Source organism: Callorhinus ursinus, unplaced genomic scaffold, assembly GCF_003265705.2.
Source record: "Callorhinus ursinus isolate GAN/ISIS: 27379988/994484 unplaced genomic scaffold, GSC_fseal_2.0 scaffold7, whole genome shotgun sequence".
Classification (NCBI taxonomy): Eukaryota; Metazoa; Chordata; class Mammalia; order Carnivora; family Otariidae; genus Callorhinus; species Callorhinus ursinus.
The window spans coordinates 54,794,347-54,808,480 of record NW_027397069.1 but is presented as its reverse complement, the minus strand read 5'-3'; positions in this window follow the sequence as shown (position 1 = coordinate 54,808,480).

Genomic DNA, 14,134 nt, shown 5'->3' with positions numbered 1-14,134 from the left:
CAATATAAACCCATAACTTAAATATTTAATGATAGCTAAATATAGGCCTAGATGGGACATAAGACACACAAAGACCTGCATTTGTTCCTGGCTGAAGAGACGATGTCCAGTGTCTTGATTCTGTATGTTGCAAAAATCCATCTGTTCATACTAGTGTGATTTTCCATAGTTAGACTGTAAATTATTTATTATCCATATTATTTCAATGATTTAAATATTGCAAAGGATTTATAATGTTAGATATGTGAAACAATGAAAATCTTTTGATCAGTTTACATATTTAAAGCCAGAAAAAAGGGGTGCCTGGGTGACTCAGTTGGTTAAGCATCTGCCTTCAGCTCAGGTCTTGATCTCAGGGTCCTGGGATTGAACCCCACATTGGGCTCCCTGCTCAGCAGGGAGTCTGCTTGTCCCTCTCCTCCCTGCTCATGCTCTCTCTCTGTCTCTCAAATAAAATCTTTTTAAAAAGCCAGAAAAAGCAAATTTGGCTTTTAATTGCCTTTGGCCAATTCATTAAGATAATATGAACATATTTTAAACTTGGATTACAGACTATTATAAATTAACTTTGGAATGGTATAAAACAATTTGAATTAGGGCTTTTCTAAATCATTAACAAAAATAGATAATATGCATGATTTTGTTGCTCAGATCTTTAACTGAATGTTTATTTTCTAATATAAGTAGTTATGGATAGCAAAACCATAGCTGGAAATGCAAGTGAGATCTTGGACAAGTTTTGATAAAATACATTAAATCAACTTCTTTTAGATAATGCGAAAACACTAGATATGGTTGTGAGAAGAAATCTCTAATCAAAACTAGAATATATACACAGATACAACCATAGTACTCATAAATGGAATATAATCAACTGCCACTTATATTAATTTGCATTAATTATGCAACCTGGCAGGGAAATACTGTTGGGAGCTAATTGGGCTGTTCACGTGAATGAGTGGAAACATAAAAGAATCAATTAACTGTCGTTCTTCCATGTGCTGAATAAGATATGCGATTCCCCTTCAACTTGCTCTTTTAAAATAACTGGAACGAAATTATTGAAATAACGGGTATAGCACAGAATAATGCTAAATATAATTAGCAATATAAATAAAATCACACACCATCCAAGAGTTCTATAGAAATTTAAAGGAAAAATTGTCCCAGTATTGGCTGAAATGTGTAATCTGTATTCACATAGGAATCATTACCATGTAGTCGTTCAACAATTGTATCATCTCTGTGTTGTGTTTCATAAATACTTAAATAAGATAGTCCCTGCCCTCAAGGAGCTCTGCTAATTGCAATTCTTAAGTATGGCTCTAGAATACCCAAGATACATTGATTAAAAAAAAAGTTGTTAAACATTTCTATGTTTAATATGAACCATTAAAACACTAGAGTCTAGAAATATATCTTGGAAATAAGATTACTGGGAATTATCTCTTATTGATAAATTTATCTGTTAAATTGTTAGTTGACGCCATGTCAGGCACCAGCATAAACTGATCCCAGACCCAGGAAAGTACTAGCGCTGGTGATGCCACATACGGAGTAGACCAGTTCTAGTAAACACTACATTTTTAAAAGGTCGGCGATAAAACAGTGAAGGCTATCAGGCTGCTGAGGGTCTGCTTAACCCATGAATGAATGAATGATTATGGGAATGTTAGAGAAAGTATTCATTTCACTGGGCTATTGAAGGCACAGTGACTTGTGAAATGCTGATCATCATAAGCAGGAGACTAGAGGGGCACCTGGGTGGCTCAGTCACTTAAGCGTCTGCCTTTGGCTCAGGTCATGATCCTGGCACGTGGGATCGAGCCTCGTGGCTGGGCTCAGTGGAGAGTCTGCTCTTCCCTCTCCCTCTAGCCCTCTCCCCGCTCATGTGCTCTCTCTCTCTCGGATGGATAAAATCTTTATTTAAAAAAAAAAAAAGACTAGAAATAAAGCCAAAAAATTCTGTAGGTCCATGTGTGTGAGTCTCACAAATGTATTTCAGGAAAGGCAATCAGGTGTGTTTCAGATACTTGATCATTCGTCATTTGAAAAAAATGGGTAGATTCTCTGTTGCCCTGGAGGCAGAATTATTGGGAGGTACAGGGAAGCAGATTTCAGTTTAAGATGGGAAAGAACTATCCTATTAGTTCACCACTAAAATTGCTGCCTTGCAAAGAAGTGAACTTCTGGTCCCTGGAATTGTTCTAGCATTTGTTTTAAAATGTGGTTTTTTGTTTTTTTTTAAGATTCTATTTATTTATTTGAGAGAGAGAGAGTGAGAAACACCATGAGAGGGGAGAGGGCCAGAGGGAGAAGCAGGCTCCCCGCTGAGCCAGGAGCCCGACGTGGGACTCGATCCCAGGACTCCGGGATCATGATCCAAGCCGAAGGCAGTCGCCCAACCAACCAGGTGCCCCTAAAATGTAAGTTTTTTAAATTGAGATATGGTAGGCCAACAGATCAGGGGACAAATGCCATTGAAGAAGATAATTTGTTATAGTTCCCAAGAGGAAAGGGCACACTATGCCACACAGGGACACACAGGTAGGCATCAGTTTAGGTAAGGAGGCAGAAGCAACAAGGGGAAAGCATGGCATGGGTCTTCATTGTGGTTCCATGTGCAAGGCAAGGTAAGCATACTTAGGATTGGCTAGTTTGAATAGTTTCAGCAGGCTCTGGGGTTTAGAGACTGTCCCAGGTTGTCTGGTACCTTGCCCTAAGGTGATTAGGACAGGGAAATATTGACCCGGGAGTGTAAGAGCCAGATACAGGAAGTGGGGCTCTAGATTGGTTGGTTTGCAAATGCAAGGCAGGCTCCTGACTGTCTCTAGGAACAAGCTGATGCCAGGTGGGGCAGGGCCTCCCCTGTCAGTAAGGCCCCAGATGCCAAAGCATCAAGAATACAGGAAACAAGAGCATGTAATTAATACACAGGCTGGATTACTATCCCAGAGATATCGTAAATAGGGTTCCTGCTTGGTTACAGGCTAAACTAGATGTTTTCTAAAACTGTGACTTATATTCATTCAGACTGTTGCCAAGTCTCCAAACAAGTTAAATTGAAAACAAAGAAATGGGAGATATAGAAGCCCCAGGGATCTATACTGGGATTTGTCATATTAAATTTGTGTTAATTCTGGAAAGGGGAGATGATACTAAAGTTTATTTAGGGACATAGTGCTAGCTCAACAGGGTAAACAAGTTCTCACACAGTTTTGTGAGTGGACAAAAGTGATTTACAAGTGATGAACAAAAAACTGGGAGATTTGGGAACAAATAGACAAAACTGTGAGTATCATGGTCTCCTACCTGTTATTTAAGCTCAGAAAGAGATCTCTATAGCTACCAGTCCAGGGTATGGTCACAATCAAAAGTATCTATAAAATGCTACTATTAGGAAGGGTTTTGAAAATCAAGCAGAGAATCTTATCAACCATTATAAGAAACAAAACACAAAATTTGTCTCTCTTTACCTATGTAAGGTTTACTTATTGCATTTCAGGTGAAAAGTTGAGTTGAAGAAAGCCCAAGGAAGAATAGACAAGTGACCAAGAGAAGGCCAGCCACTAGACATGTAGGCCCGTCAGTCGGGAAGTCAAGGCTGAGAACGAATATTACCAAAATCTATAAAATCAGGGTGAGTATGGATGGGTAGGTTAAACTTGGATTTACTGACCAAATTCCTGAGTGCTAATCATTAAGGTAGCAACACTTGAAACTTAAAAAAGAAATACTTAGAGGCAAAAAAAATTTATGCTATGTAAGAAATGGATCATTCCACCCAGAGGTGGTATAGGAAGACATAGTTATGAAACTGAGTTGTTAAGCAACAAGACATACTGGAGGCCATTTGTGCAAATTCTCTCTTCCCACATGGGCAAAGTGGCCCAAGAGAGATTAGGTGTCCTGATCAAGGTGACACAGCAAAATCCAGGTAAATCAATGTTCATTAAATAAACATAAGCACTCTGTCAGGCACAGTACAAAGTTCATTCTACCCTGGCATGTGATTAGATAAATCCATTAACAATTTCTAGAGGTTTCTAAAGGGTTTTTGATGGAAGCTAGAAACTTAGGAATGTATCATTTTTAACATTGACAGCATGAAAGACGGTTTAGCAGTCCTACAGAACATACCCTCATTCAACTGTCTGAGACAAAGACCAGGCTAGACCATTAGGTAGATTCAAATTTGATTACCCTTATTTAATGCTTGGTACCTGCAAATCTGTCAGAAATGATGAAATAAATATCTACATTTTCGGATTATCTGTGTGACAGCTCTCCATTAGCACAAATAAACAGCAGTTAATGATTCACCCACTTTCATTCCTGGGTTATATGCAGACATGGAGGTGTGGCCTCAAAGACAGGTAACAAGGAAACATTTGATTCTTCTCCTTGTGTTATATTCTTGTAATTAGATTGGAATATGTCCATGGAAGCTTGGAAAATCCACAATACTTTAATGAAGTAAGCTATGATATATCTTCTGTATTTGTCATTCCTGAATTTTTTCCTAGGCCTTGTTCCTCCCATTAAAATTATCTTTAGAAAATAGAAAAGCCTCATTTTTTGCTAGATTTTACAGATTCAGATTTCATGAAGATTCAGACTCTGAAGCTCCCTTTTTATTTTTACTTTTGAAGAACACTTTAAAGCAAATATAATAATATAAATTAAATTATAGGAAAAAAGGTTTAAACTCATCACAAAAACAATTTTCCAACATTTTAGAAGTATATACTTATAAGCAATTGTCACACTAATCATAAAACTGTTCCTACCTATTGGATAGGGATCTTGAAAAATAAGACAGTACAACTGAAGTATTCCACAGCTCTTTTCAGAAATGCTGGTGGAAACTGAATAAGCTCTTGAAATCTCATTATACAGTAAATTTGATTATTTTTATAGGACTGAGCTTATTTATTCCACAAGTGTGTTTCAGCATCTACATACAGTGTGGCAAGCGCAAGGCTGGGCTGGAGACGCAAAGATGAGTAAGACAGTCTTCACCTTCAGGGAAGTGCATGACGATGCTCGTGGCACTACCGCAGTTTTAGTCCACCAGCAATAACAGAAGGAAATTGACATAGACATGTCTTTACCAGCATCACAGTGAAAATGTTTCATGGTACCAGTAGACTGGAATCCTTAGGATTTATTTTATACATCTTTATTTGGGAAATTTGGGCTGTTAACCAACATATATATGTTGAATATTATATATATATGTATATATATACACACATTCATTTATTTTAATTCTAGTGTCGTTAACATACACTGTTATTTTAATTTCAAGTGTACAGTATAACGATTCAGCAATTCCATATATTACTCAGTGATCATCAAGATAAGTGTACTCTTAATCCCCATCACCTATTTCACCCTTCCCCCCACCCACCTCCCCTCTGGTAACCCTCTGTTTATTCTCTATAGTTAAAAGTCTATTTTTTGGTTTGTCTCTCTTTTTTTCTCTTTGCTCATATGTTTTGTTTCTTAAATTGCACATATGAGTGAAGTTCCATGGTATTTGTCTTTCTCTGACTGGCTTATTACTTAGCATTCTACTCTCTAGATTCATCCATGTTGTTGCAAGTAGCAAGATTTTGTTCTGCTTTATGGCTGAATGATATTCCATTGTATATATATATCACATCTTCTTTCTTTTTATTTTATTATGTTAGTCACCATACATTACATCATTAGTTTTTGATGTAGTGTTCCATGATTCATTGTTTGCGTATAACACCCAGTGCTCCATGCAGAACGTGCCCTCTTTAATACCCATCACCAGGCTAACCCATCCCCCCAACTCCCTCCCCTCTAGAACCCTGAGTTTGTTTCTCACAGTCCATAGTCTCTCATGGTTTGTCTCCCCCTCCGATTTACCCTCCTTCATTTCTCCTTTCCTACTATCTTCTTTTTTTTTTTTTAACATATAATGTATTATTTGTTTCAGAGGTACAGGCCTGTGATTCAACAGTCTTGCACTATCCACAGTATCACATCTTCTTTATCCTTTCATCTATTGATGGACGCTTAGGCTGCTTCCATAATTTAGCTATTGTAAATAATGCTGCAGTAAACACAGGGGTGCATATACTCCTTTGAATTCATGTTTTCACTTTCTTTGGGTAAATAACCAGTAGTGTGATTACTGGATCATAGAGTAGTTCTATTTTTAATTTTTTGAGGAACCTCCACACTGTCTTCTAGAGTGGCTGCATCAGTTTGCATTCCCACCAACAGTGCACAAGGGTTCCTTTTTCTCCTCATCCTCGCCAACACTTGTTTCTTGAGTTTTTTATTTTAGACATTCTGACAGGTGTGAGGTGTTATCTCATTGTGGTTTTGATTTGCATTTCCCTGTTGATGAGTGATGTTGAACATCCTTTCATATGTCTGTTGGCCATCTGTATGTTTTCTTTGGAGAAATGTCTGTTCATGTCTCCTGCTCATTTTTTAATTGTATTATTTGGTCTTGGGGTGTTGAATTGTATAAATTCTTTATAGATTTTGAATACTAATCCTTTATTGGATAGGTCATTTACAAATATCTTCTCCCATTCAGTAGGTTGTCTTTTAGTTTTGTTGGTTGTTTTCTTCGCGGTACAGAAGCTTTTTATTTTGATGCAGTTCCAATCGTTTATTTTTGCTTTTGTTTCCCTTGCCTCAGGAGAGATATCTAGAAAGATGTTGTTATGGCCAATGTGAGAGAAATTACTGCCTGTGCTCTCTTCTACAGTTTTTATGGTTTCAGGTCTCACATTAAGGCCCTTAATTCATTTTGAGTTTATTTTTATATGTGGTGTAAGAAGGAGGTACAGTTTCATTCTTTTGCATGTAGCTGTCCAGTTTTCCCAACACTGTTGAAGACTTTTTCCCACTGGATATTCTTTCCTGCTTTGTTGAAGATTAATTGACCATGTAGTTGTGGGTTTTTTTCTGGGCTCTCTATTCTGTTCTGTTGATCTATGTGTCTCTTTTTGTGCCAGTACCATACCGTTTTGATTACTACAGCTTTGTAATATAACTCCAGAATTGTGATGCCTCCAGTTTTGCTTTTCTTTTTCAAGATTGCTTTGGCTATTAGGGGTCTTTTGTGGTTCCATACAAATTTTAGGATTGTTTGTTCTGGCCTTGTGAAAAATGCTGTTGGTATTTTGATAGGGATTGCATTAAATGTGTACTCCTGAAACCAATATTACACTTTTTGTTAACTAACTAGAATTTAAATAAGAATTTGAAAAGGAAAAAATTGTACAAATTGCATTGGGTAATATAGACATTTTAACAATATTTCTTCTTCTAATCCATGAGCCAGAAATATCTTCCCATTTGTTTGTGTCATCTTCAATTTCTTTCATCAATTTTTTTTAAAGTTTATTTATTTTTACTAATCTCTACACCCAACATGGGGGACTCCAACTCACAATCCCAAGATCAAGAGTCACATGCTCTTCCAAATGAGCTAGCCAGGCGCTCCTTTCATCAATGTTTTATAGTTTTCAGAGTATAGGTCTTTCACCTCTTGGGTTATGTTTATCTCTGGTATTTTGTTGTTTTTGGTGCAACTGTAAGTGGGATTGTTTTCTTAATTTCTCTTTCTGCTACTTTATTAATAGTGTATAGAAATGCAGTGGGTTTCTGTACATTGATTTTGTATCCTGCAATTTTACTGAATTCATGTATCAGTTCTAGTAGTTTTTTGGTGGAGTCTTTAGGGTTTTCTATATATAGTGTCATGTCATCTACAAATAGTAAGAATTTTACTTCTTCCTTACCAATTTGGATGCCTTTTATTTCTTTTTGATATTGACTGGAATTTTTATTGATTGTTATTGATTGCTGGACTTCCAGTACTATGTTGAATAAAAGTGATGAGAATGGACATCCTTGTCTTGTTCCTGACCTTAGGGGAAAAGCTCTCAGTTTTCCACCATTGAGTATGATGTCAGCTGTTGGGCTATGTTCTCTCTAAATCCACTTTGTTGAGGGTTTTTATCATGAATGGATGTTGTACTTTGTTAAACGCTTTTTCTGTGTCTGTGAGATGATCATATAGTTCTTATCCTTTCCATTATTGATGTGATGTATCACATTGATCTATTTACAAGTATTGAACAACCCTTGCATCCCAGGACTAAATCCCACTTGATTGTGGTGAATGATTTTTTTAGTGTATTATTGGATTCAGTTTGCTAATATTTTATTGAGGATTTTTGCATCTATATTCATCAGGGAAATTGGTCTGTAGTTCTCTTTTTTTGTGATGTCTTTATCTGGTTTTGGAATCAAGGTAATGCTGTCCCTATGAGATGAATTTGGAAGTTTTCCTTCCTCGTTTATTTTTTGGAAAAGTTTGAGAAGAATAGCCATTAATTCCTCTTTATTTTTTTTAATAATTTTTTATTGTTATGCTAATCACCATACATTACATCATTAGTTTTTGATGTAGTGTTCCATGATTCATTGTTTTTGCATAACACCCAGTGCTCCACGCAGGATGTGCCCTCTTTAATACCCATCACCAGGCTAACCTACCCCCCACCTCCCTCCCCTCTAGAACCCTCAGTTTGTTTTTCAGAGTCCATCGTCTCTAATGGTTCGTCTCCCCCTCCGACTTACTCCCCTTCATTCTTCCCCTCCTGCTATCTTCTTCTTTTTTTTTCTTAACATATATTGCATTATTTGTTTCAGAAGTACAGATCCGTGATTCATCAGTCTTGTACAATTCACAGTGCTCACCATAGCACGATTGGGTGGCTGGGTCATTAATTCCTCTTTAAACATTTGGTAGAATTCACCTGTGAAGCCATCTGGTCCTGGACTTTTGTTTTGTTTTGTTTTGTTTTTTATTACTGATTCAGTTTCATTGTAGGTAATAGGTCTGTTCAAATTTTCTATTTCTTCCTGCTTCAGTTTTGGTCAGTTATGTTTCTAGGAATTTATCCATTTCTTCTAGGTTGTTCAGTCTGTTGGCATATAATTCTTCATAATATTCTCTTACAATCCTTTGTATTTCTGTGGTGTCATTTGCCAACATATTTAATTTAAAGAACTTTTTTGTTCTTTCTGCAAAATAAGATTTTCAGAAGCAGTGATTTTTTTGCCTTTTGCCATTAAAAAAACAAAGTCTTTTTGTCATTAAGAAAATGGAAAAAATAAAGATTTAAAGTCCACAAAAGGCAGCTCTATAAAAGCACAATTTGCTGAGTAATTATTGTAAAAACTCTACCTTTGCTTTAATTATCTGAGTAACTGCTTCAATCTTCATTACACATTGATTATTTAAAAATTACTACCGATTCAGGTCTGGTAGATATGCCTTGGAATAAAATACAGATCCAATATGTCAATACAAATGTATTTTAATCAATTTTATTGACCATTAAAAATTGGCCATTTGGTATTTTGAGATAATGCGTAGTTAAGCTTTTCTACTGATCTATATCTAGGCAACATAGTGTTTCCCAAAGTGTGTTTCAGAGAACACCAGTTCTAGAGAGTGTTAGTAGATATTGTGCAAAAATGGTTCAAGGGCCGACTGGTTTAGGAAATATGTTTATTTACTACAGAACTTTAGAGAACTAGTTTGTAACCAAGAAAGGGAGATAGAATGTATAACATTACCTAAACATTTAATCAAAGAACTCCTTTTATTAAGAACACAGTGTTATACAATACTTTGGCCAATACTCATCTAGTGATTCAGGTTATTTAGGAAGATAATTGAAAGTTGATTGTAGGTATAAATATTATAACTTGCTTCAACATTTCAGAGGGACCACAAAAGAAGATAAAATGGATTGAGCATTATGTTCCAGGCACTGTTCTAAGAACCTGACATGCATTCCCTTGTTTAACATTCAGAACAACCTTAAGAGGAAGTTATAATCATCCTTATTTTATAGATGCAGAAACTGTCCAATTTCATGTGGCCAAGAAGTGGCAGGAGGATTCGAACTCACTCTTCTTTTTATTTTTTAATTAAAATTTTTTTAAGATTTTATTTATTTATTTGACAGAGAAAGAGCACAAGCAGGGGGAGCGACAGGCAGAGGGAGAGGGAGAAGCAGACTCCCCACTGAGCAGGGAGCCCAACTCGGGGCTCAATGCCAAGACCCTGGGATCATGACCTGAGCTGAAGGCAGACGCTTAACCAACTGAGCCACCCAGGCGGCCCTCAAACCCACTCTTCTTAACTACTCCACTATATGGCATTTCTAGGATCAGTTATAGGTCTGACCTTCCCAAAGCTGTCTGATCTTGCACCAGTGTTAACTGTTAGTTATTGCTGCTTTTTAGAATGTTCTCTTGTCCTTGTAGGGCTTGAACCCACTCTGTACTCTTCTTTTCCTAGATTCTCATAGCTATTATCACTTGTTTATTTTTCTAGATAACCTGCAGAGTAATATGTCATATTCCAAAAATAAAACAAAAATTTTGTTGGGGCTTTGTGTTAAAACTCTAAATTAATATGAGAAGAATTGACATTTTATGATATTCAGTCTTTTCATTCATTAACATGATTTCCTTTCAGTCTTCTTTCAACCTTGGGTCTTCTCGGGCAGTAGTTCTCTTCAAGTGCATTTTAAGTAACTCAGACTTTCTTTAGAGATGAACATTTGGGGTAGGGATCTCTCCTCCAAAACCATCTCAATCCTTTAATGCTGCCCCCTCACCTTTGGTCCCTCTCTTCATCCCATGATTTACCCCTAACTGTACCTTCCCTTCTCTACTCCTGGACAGATTTTTGAAGCCTTATTCTACTATTTGATGCTGATACTTTGTTTTTTTTAAAGATTTTATTTATTTATTTGACAGAGAGAAACACAGCAAGAGAGGGAACACAAGCAGGGGGAGTGGGAGAGGGAGAAGCAGGCTTCCCGCGGAGCAGGGAGCCCGATGCGGGGCTCGATCCCAGGACCCTGGGACCATGACCTGAGCTGAAGGCAGATGCCTAACGACTGAGCCACCCAGGCGCCCCTGATGCCTTGTTTATGCTTATTTATTTTTATCCCCAGAAATCCACCAGCAAGGCCAGACCCCTCAGCACCTTCCTTTTACCTCTACCAATCATCTAGAACAGATTCCATTCTCCCTTTGCCCCCTCCCTGTTCTCCCCCCTTCTCACAACATTACTCACCGCCCCCCACCACCCGCAGGCTCTTCTCTTGTTGGAATGCTGCCCCCTCTCACATCCTGGCCCTGTACATCCCCTTTGAGGTTTCCTCTCCCACTTCCTTCCCTCACCAAACCAGACAAGAGCTGTGACCTAAATAACTCTGCCTCCCCAGCTTCTACCTGGCCACATGGCAGAATCTCAACAGATGTTTCATCTCTTCCCCTGAATTCCCATTGACAGAGATGGTGCAGTTGGCTTTATAAGATCAAATAATACTTTGTGCTCCTCTTTCTCTACCCTTAAAAAGATCGTGACTATCACACAGTTTTCATCCCAACATACATAAAGAATGAGGGATCCTTTCAGCAAGGCAGGAAGGAGGGTGGTGGTGGCAAAGCAGCAGAAGCAAGAGAGCAGTTCATTTGTACAGATATTCAGAAGTTGATTGTTCATAATTCAGGAAGTGGCTACATCACTAATGCATTATCAGAACATTATCATTTTACTTAAATATGTGAGGTTTTAAACTTTATATACTCCTAAGTATGGTTTTATTTTGTCTCAGGATGGTTCTAGAGATTTCTGTTAATTCATATCAGGTAGAATTTCTTCTGTTTTTCTCCAATAGAATACTTCTGTCATCTGACAATTAAATCCAATGAATTAAATAAAAGATTTCTGGCTTCTTCCATGTCCATCTATCTGTAAGAATGTAATCATTTGTCGGCATTTATTTGAGTAGGCTAAGCACTGCAAGGAGATTTACAAAGAGATACATGATTCTTGTCCTTTAAAAGCTAACATTTGTGAGGGGCGCCTGGGTGGCTCAGTCGTTAAGCGTCTGCCTTCAGCTCAGGTCATGATCCCAGGGTCCTGGGATCGAGCCCCACATCGGGGGGAAGCCTGCTTCTCCCTCTGCCACTCTCCCTGCTTGTGTTCCTTCTCTCACTGTGTCTCTCTCCATCAAATAAATAAATAAAATCTTTTAAAAAAAAATAAATAAATAAAAGCTAACATTTGTGGTATGGAGGGGTGGGGAGGACTCCAACAGAGAGCTCCTAAATAATTTTTTTCAGCCTCTGCTTAAAGACCCAGCTCCAGAAAGTGCATGAAAGGGAAGTTTTCCAACCAGGCTTTTCATAGGGAAACCGAAAAACCCCCAAGAAAAAGTTCCCTCAATTAGTACAATTGTCCATTTTCCTCACTGAGTCATAGGCTTACTGGATGGAAACCAAATAATCATTTTACCATTAGTGTAGAGAGCACAGGAACTTCATGTGGAAATGAGGGGGTGAGTTCTTTACTTTGTCTCATCTACAAGGAAGAGATGTAGATGCTTCAGCATCTTTATCCACCTGCTCTTTCAAGGTTCCCAAAATAAATCACCATCATCTCTCCTCCCAGGTCACTGTAGTTGCCCCCTGACTGGATGTCATACCCACTTCTGCCCAGTGAGCAAACACATGAATATCTGATGGGACTCTTAAACCTTCAACTCAATCTATTGACTATAATAGGTACTGGGCTCAATCTGATTAAGAAAAGTGAACATGATTCTGATTATTACCAGAAAAAAACATTTCCATGAGTTTGTTTCAGCTGGACTGACCACAAGCTTTTGCTGAGTCTCTCCCATGGAAGTGTCAGGCACTGGGCTGGCCCTGGGTATATAGGTAGCTGATAAGAAGTAATGTTCTCTGCCTCTGAGTTGCTTACAGAGTCATTGGGACTAGAGACTTGAAAAAGAGATCATTATGGTGTGATGGTACAAGGAAAGTGTAATGGGGATCTGGGGGCGGGGGGCAGTTACCTTTTTCTTTCTTCCTTTCCAGGTGGAAGAGGAAGAGAACTGGGTTTTGAGAGATAAACATTCCAAGTGGAGGAGACAATGTGCACAGGCACCAGGCCTGGTCAGGGAACAGCAAGCAGCAACAGGGGAATACCAAAGGGCAGCTGAATCCAGCCACTGAATCCAGTCTTACATTCCAGACTAAGGAAATTATCCTTTATCTTATGGATGAGGAGCCAAAGGAGGATTTTACACAAGGATAATTTAGTAATTCCAGCAGCCATGTGGTTGGTGGCTTGGAGTAGGATAAGAGTAGAGGCAGGGAGACCAATAGGAGGCTATGGCCAAGGTCCCAAAGATGTTAATGGTCTAAGTCAGTGCCTCAACTCCTGGAAAGTGAGGGAAGAGTTACAGGGCCTGCAACCTGCCTTATTAATTCACTGAAAGAAAGATTTATTATCCATAGCTTCTAAGAACACTCATAATTAATTAAGATAATCAGCCATCAGAGAAATGCAAATCAAAACAACAATGAAATACTACTTCATACCCACAGGATGGCCATAATAAAAAAGACAGATCATAACAAGTGTTGGCAAAGGTATGGAGAAAGTGGAACCCTCATACACCGCTTTGTATGTAAAATGGTGCACTCCCCATTACACTTTCCTTGTACCATCACACCATAATGATCTCTTTTTCAAGTCTCTAGTCCCAGTGACTCTGTAAGCAACTCAGAGGCAGAGAACATTACTTCTTATCAGCTACCTATATACCCAGGTCCAGCCCAGTGCCTGACACTTCCATGGGAGAGACTCAGCAAAAGCTTGTGGTCAGACCAGCTGAAACAGACTCATGGAAATGTTTCTGGTAATAATCAGAATCATGTTCACTTTTCTTAATCAATGCTCCCCAAAAGGTTAACATAGAATTAACATATGACCCAGCAAATCTACTCCTAGATATATACCCAAGAGAAACTGAAAACATGTGCACACAAAAACTTATACATGAATGTCCATAGCCACATTTTCATAATAGTCAAAAAAGTGGAAATAACCCAAAGGTCCTCTTCATTTGGGTTGCTATAACAAATTACCATAGACTGAGTGTTTTAAACAACATACATTTATTTCTCACAGTTCTGGAGGCTGGAAAGTCCAAAATCATGGCTGGATTCTGATGAGAATCCTCTACTTGGTTTG